The 7,062-nt window shown below is 48.0% G+C and overlaps 1 pseudogene; it reads left to right on the top strand.

Annotated features, from left to right (window-relative positions):
• The first annotated feature begins 5,875 nt into the window (after positions 1-5,875).
• On the top strand, positions 5,876-6,014 carry LOC125541928 (small nucleolar RNA Z247; annotated as a pseudogene).
• The last annotated feature ends 1,048 nt before the right edge of the window (positions 6,015-7,062 follow it).

Below are 7,062 nucleotides of genomic sequence, written 5' to 3' on the forward strand. Positions count from 1 at the left end.
GGCGTTCTAAAAATTCGGAGTATTTAGATCTTAATGATGAAATTGATGAAAGTGGGATTGAAAGAAATAAAAATCTAGATGTTGCTAAACCCACTATATTGGATTTCAAGGAATTTAATTATGAAAGTTGCTCTTTAATTGATTGTATTTCCTTGTTGCAATCCGTGCTAAATTCTCCACATGCTTATAGTCAAAATAAAGCCTTCACCGAACATATTGTTGATGCCTTGATGCAATCTTATGAAGAAAAACTTGAGTTGAAAGTTTCTATCCCTAGAAAACTCTATGATGAGTTGGAACCAACTATTAGAATTAAAATTAAAGGTTATGAGTTTTATGCTTTGTGTGATTTGGGTGCTAGTGTCTCTACTATTCCCAAGACTTTGTGTGATTTACTAGATTTCCGTAATTTTGATGATTGCTCTCTAAACTTGCATCTTGCGGATTCCACTATTAATAAACCTATGGGAAGGATTAATGATGTTCTTATTGTTGCAAATAGGAATTATGTGCCCGTAGATTTCATTGTTCTTGATATAGATTGCAATCCTTCTTGACCTATTATTCTTGGAGGGAGTATCATCCAACGTTCTACTATGTTTTTATGTACCCGAAGTCCTAACCATCGGGGTTTCTCGGAGCTCTTTATGAAATGAGAATCGTTTGCGCGACAGGCTAAAGCAAGGAATGCTTCAGTGTCACTCTCTCGTGAGCCTGGGCTTGGGCTCTCGCGTGCATCCTCGAGGGAGTTACAACTTCCAAGTCTAATGGCCGGATGCTAATTGCGATTAACAATAAACTGCCTACCACTAAACAGTAGCTTGTGATTCTTGGCGTCCTGGTTTTATCGACTGCAAAATGGCAAAGGTGGCCGTGGATTGTTGATCAGGAACCATCGGAGCATATGACAGCCTGTGCGTGCAATGATGCTAAGCAACAGATATTTTCCTTGCCGGATTCTTTAACGAATGATGTCCTCGTAAAGATGTTTGTTTCTTTATTATAATGCGCTATCTCGTATTCATGAAGCTATTCGACCGCGTGCATCTAATTAAGAGAAGCCGCTCGGCGTGCCCCACATCGCCACCGGCGACCTATGTTAAATGATAGGCTAGTAGTTGTAACGTGACATGTGTGTCACGGTGTAGTTGTGTGCCTGTGTGAGATTGTAACCAATAGGCAGGTTGTTAGATGGATTTGATCTCTATCTTTTGTATAGTCTTGGACTAGGGGTCAAGCCAACGACAACCTGCCGATGATGTACTTGTGCTCTATATGAACACGTAAGCGTGCCTGCCTAAGGTGCATACGCTTCCACCAATTCTTTCATGGTAATCAGAGCATGCCTCGCTCACATCCATGGCGACGTCTTCAAGCTCCACCTCCTTCCCCTCATCATCATTTGCACAGAGCGTCACCGAGAAGCTCACGAGAGGGAACGAGGCATAATGGCGCGCAACCATGCTCTCGGCGATCAGGGGGGCGCGAATGTAGAACTACCTCGACATTGATCAGGTGGTGCCCCCTGTGAACGTTGAAGCCACCTCCGACGATGGCAAGACCAAGTCGAAGGCGCCCAACCCGGAGTTCTCCGCATGGTACGTGAAGGATCAACAGGTGTTATCCTACCAGATGTCCTCCCTACCGCGCGAGATGGCCATCCAAGTGGCAACCTGCCACACCGCGGCCGAGCTCTGTGTCACATCCCTGTTTTTAGTCATGCATTAGGATTGTATGAACATGTGCATCATGTTTAAATTTCTTTTAAACTTGAAATGGGGCCTAATCAACCCCAACACCCCCCTGAAAATGCTAATTTCCAACAATTGGAATTTCAATGAACCCAAAATGCCCTTCATAAAAGCCCACCATTTTTGGTCTTGACTAAAACCTCTGCAAAAAATGGTCTTGCAATTTATGGAGCCATTCTGGATTTTTGAACAAGCCATAAGAATTTGAATTTGGGCATTTTAAATGCTATAAATATTTTAAAGTGCTCAAATAATCTTGGAAGCATTTTTAGGCAGTTGAAAATATTCCCAAATGTGCCTCTGAATATTTCCAGAGTTTTTGGAAATGAAATAGTATTTATTCTATTTCAATACACATAGCAGGAAATAAATAAAAGCAAAACAAAAGAGAGAGAGAGAGAGAGAGTTAGAGATTACCTGGAAGCCCCCCAGCCGACCCACCTAGCTGGCCCGTCCCAGCAGCCGCTCCACGCAGCTGCTTCGCCTAGCCAGCGAGGCGAGCAGGTGCTCGACGGCGAGCACAGGAGGTCGCCACGCCGTCGTCAACGCGCCGCTCCACCGTGTCCTGAAGCTCCGCCACTCCCTCCTCGACCGTCCCACCGAGCCACGCCCCGCCGGAGGCCCCCGAGCGTCTTCACCGAGCTCGTCTTCAACCTCCGTCCGCCGAGATCGCCGGCGACCGTACGCCGCCCCTGATGTCTCCCCGAGCTCGCTGAGGCCACCGCTACACTCCCCGTGAGCTCCTTCTCCGTTCCCCTCTCTTTCCTTGCCGTTCTCTCCCTCTAACCGCGGGCTCCGTTGAGCCCGAGAGCTCGGCTCCGCCGGCCATGTCGCCGTCGTGGCCACATGCGCGTAAGCTCGATTCCGAGCGCGTCACCACACTCACCACGTTTCCAGGAGCCTAACGCACCACTCCCCGCGCCTCGCCGTGCCCCGTAGCTTTGGGTTTATCCTCGCCCGAACTCCGGCGACTGCCAAGGTCGTCGCCGGCATCGTTTCCGACCTCCCCGAGCTCCACCTCCACCACCAAACGCCGCGACTTGCCCCCAGCTACGCGTAGGACCAAACCGCAGTCGATTTGGACGACTGTGGGCAAAACCCGAGCCCCTCCGCCGCGTCTGTCGTCGCCGGCGTCAAGCCGCCGGCGAGTTGACCACGTTTTGACCGTGGAATGACGTGTGGGCCCAGGTTGACTTCCCCCCTGAGCCTATGACAGGTGGGGCCGGCCTGTTAATTAGTTTAGGATTAGTGTTAACTAATTTTAGTTAGTTTAGGTCACTGACATGTGGGCCCAGGCCCCACTGACAGTTAATTAGTACTAACTTAATCCTGTTAGTTAGATGAGACACTGACAGACAGGGCCCACCAGTCAGGTTTGACTGGCCCTGGCGCCTTTGACTCGCTGACGTCACAGTGACGCAGTGCTGACGCAATTATTCATTTTCTGGATTTATTTTTATATAGGAAATTCTAGAAAATAGCCAAAACTTCTAAAAATCATAGAAATTAATCTGTAACTCCAAATGAAAAGATTTATATATGAATTTTGATCAGAAAAATTCAATCTATCCATTGGTAATGGTTTCATGCATGACAAAACATGATAACCTTGCTTTTTAAGCAAAATAAGATAATGCACTAATATGGCTATGTTAAGTGAACTAACATTTGAATCTTTGATTCAAATGAGTTCATTCCTTTCTGTTTTAGCTTGCATTAGGCCAAGACACATTCATATTGTCATGTCATAGCATGCATAATATTGTTGCATATCGTCATGTATTGATTATGTCCGGTGTGTCTTTCGTGGTAGGTTCTGCCTCCGAGGATAACCCCGAATATCCGTCTGAAGGGCAGTACCCTACTACCACTACATCAGGCAAGCAACCCATTGATCATACCGATACAAACCCATGTTCTCGCTTCTGCTCTTGTTTACTGCATTAAGACAACGTGATTCAAACTGTTGTGTGCTACGGTATTTGAACCCTTATCCTCTGCATGACCTGTCATTGCCACAGTAACTAGATGAAACCCACTAGCATGTGTAGGAGTTGATTGAGCCATGTATGTGTTTCCTACCTTACTATGCCTGCTATGCTTAGAGTTGTGTCAGGTCTGGTTCATCTGGGTGATGGGCTAGAGTGAAATGATTATGTCGGTAATGTGAGGGATGTGTTGAGCATGTTTTGGTAAAGGTATCGATGAGAGGCCATGTAGGAGTACATGGTGGGTTGTTTCATTGAGGCCGTCCATAAGAACTGAGATCTGTATGCGTGATTTAAGATTCAGCTACTACCACACATTGGGCCCTGAAATATGACCCCGCTCGACTTACTGACCCCTCTTGTCCTCTGTCTAGAAGTTGCAACTAGTTTCTGGTGTTTGTAGGTTATGTGTTGGCGGCCGTGCGTAGCGCTGACCCTAGGGGTGGGCTATGATGCGGTAGATACACCATGGCACGGTGTATCGAGTCGCCCGTTTGGTGTCTCGGGAACCCTGCACACATCGTTTGGGGCCGTTCAGGACACCCCGGCCGGATTTCCTTGCGGATGGAACCTGAATAGGCGATAAACCTGGACTAGAGACTTGTGCGGTTAGTCAGGTCGTGGTCTACACCCACGTCGGTTTTTGCTTGAAGTCTGCCGAGCACATGTCATGTGCAGACGCTAAGTGGTGGAAACATGTGTGATGAAGTACACCCCTGCAGGGTATAAAACTATTCGAATAGCCGCGTTCGTGGTAAAGGACTACTTGGTTGCCTATACAGTTCATAGACAAGTTAATGGATACTACTAAAAGACTCAAGATAAGTGTGAGTACCGAGGATGGCCCTCTCGTAGGATGACGAGGGAGGATCCCCGGTGGAGTATTGTGTTGGTGAGTAGTGGACTCGTGTGCGAAAACTATTTTACTAGTGGGGTCTCGTAGGATAGCTTAGCCAAGAGTCAAAGCTGGCTTGCTGCAATAACTCCACCACCTTCTTGAGAATGAGCATATATAGTAGGTTCTGATGTAAGACTTGCTGAGTACCTTTGTACTCATGTTTGTTTAATTACTGTTTTTCAGACGACAACACCGCCCCCTCCGATGGGTTTTATGTAGATCTCGACGTCGATGAGTGACTTGCCACCCAGGTGGTGATCCTGGCCATGGAGGGCCCTATGTAGATAGACAGGCTTCGAGAAGTCTTCTTTCTTTCTAGTGTCTGTACTCAGACTATTTGCTTCCGCATGTGCTTGTATGCTTGTATGACTTGAGTGTCGGGTCATGTGACCCCTACCGGTGTGAACATGTTATGTATGGCTCTCTGGAGCTTTTAAATAAAGTACTTGAGTTGTAGAGTTTTGTTCTGATGCCATGTTGTATTTGCACATATCGAGCATATTGTGTGTATGATTGAAATGCTTGGTATGTGTGGGATCCGACAATCTAGTTGTTTATCCTTGGCAGCCTTTCTTATGGGGAAATGTAGTCTAGTGTTCCTCGAGCCATAGTAGTCCGCTACAGCCCGGTTCACCGGAGTCCTGCTAGCCCAGCACTACTACTCAGGACACTTGACTGGCCGGCATGTGTTTCACTTCGTTCCTATGTCTGTCCCTTCGGGGAAATGTCACGCGGTGACATCCGGAGTCCTGCCTAGCCTGCTACAGCCCGGGTTCCCCGGAGTCCTGTTAGCCCAGTGCTACAGCCCGGATTCACTCGCTGATGACCGACATGCTCGATGTGATTCATGTATGCCTGTCTCCATAGGTCTGTGCCGCTTTGGGTTCACGACTAGCCATGTCGGCCCAGATTCTCCGTCATATGGATGCTAGCGACACTATCATATACGTGAGCCAAAAGGCGCAAACGGTCCTGGGCCATGGTAAGGCGACACCCGTGGGGATACCGTGCATGAGGCCGCAATGTGATATGAGGTGTTACCGGCTAGATCGATGTGACTTGGAATCGGGGTCCTGAAACTCTGGAACATGGTGCAGGGGATGCTGGCCTCGCACACCCGCGCCCGCACCGTCAACGTCAGAATTGTGCTGGCGAACCTTCAGAAGGGCAACTCCAACATTACTGAATATGTTGGTAAGATTAGATCTTTATGTGATGAACTTATTGCTTCAGGAAAGAAAGTAGATGAGGAGGATGTTGTGTCTCACATCCTTGCCGGGCTCGACAAGGAGTTTGATCCCGTGGTCTCTGCCATGTGCTCCCGGGTCAAGCCGGTGATCGTCCCCGAGCTGTACCCGCAGCTCTTGAGCTTCGAGACACGCATGAACCTGCGCGGCGGGTCCTCCCAGTCCTCTGCAAACGCGGCATCTCGCGAACGCTTCAACAAGCAGAACAACGGCAACGGCGGCGGCGGTGGTGACCGCGGACGAAACTTCCCCAAGCAAGGCAGTGGCGGCGGTGGTGACCGCGGCTGTGGCAACTTCATCAAGCAGCCGAATCGCGACAACATGGGGGGCAACAACGGCGGCAGCGACATGAACTACAACAACAATCCCGCTGCCAAGATTGCTTGCCAGATCTGCGGCAAGCTCGGGCATCCAGCATGGAAGTGCTGGAAGCGCTACGACTCCTCCTATAAAGGGGGGGGGGAAGAGCGCTCGGTGAACATGGCGGCTCCCAGTACTGCCTGGACACGAACTGGTATATGGACAGCGGAGCCACTGACCATATAACCGGTGATACGTCTCCATGATGTCTACTACACAACCTTCTTCTTGTAGACGTTGTTGGGTCTCCAAGTGCAGAGGTTTGTAGGACAGTAGCAAATTTCCCTCAAGTGGATGACCTAAGGTTTATCAATCCGTAGGAGGCGTAGGATGAAGATGGTCTCTCTCAAGCAACCCTGCAACCAAATAACAAAGAGTCTCTTGTGTCCCCAACACACCCAATACAATGGTAAATTGTATAGGTGCACTAGTTCGGCGAAGAGATGGTGATACAAGTGCAAAATAGATAGTAGATATAGGTTTTTGTAAACTGAAAATATAAAAACAGCAAGGTAGCGAGTGGTAAAAGTGAGCGTAAACGGTATTGCAATGATAGGAAACAAGGCCTAGGGTTCATACTTTCACTAGTGCAAGTTCTCTCAACAATAATAACATAGATAGATCATATAACGAGCCCTCAACATGCAACAAAGAGTCACTCCGAAACCACTAATAGCGGAGAACAAACGTAGACATTATGGTAGGGTACGAAACCACCTCAAAGTTATTCTTTCAAATCAATCCGTTGGGCTATTCCTATAAGTGTCACAAACAACCCTGGAGTTTTTACTAGAATAAGACCTTAAGATACAAATCAA

The sequence above is a fragment of the Triticum urartu genome, chromosome 2A, assembly GCF_056163025.1.
Source record: "Triticum urartu cultivar PI428250 chromosome 2A, HENAU_Tu73, whole genome shotgun sequence".
Classification (NCBI taxonomy): domain Eukaryota; kingdom Viridiplantae; phylum Streptophyta; class Magnoliopsida; order Poales; family Poaceae; genus Triticum; species Triticum urartu.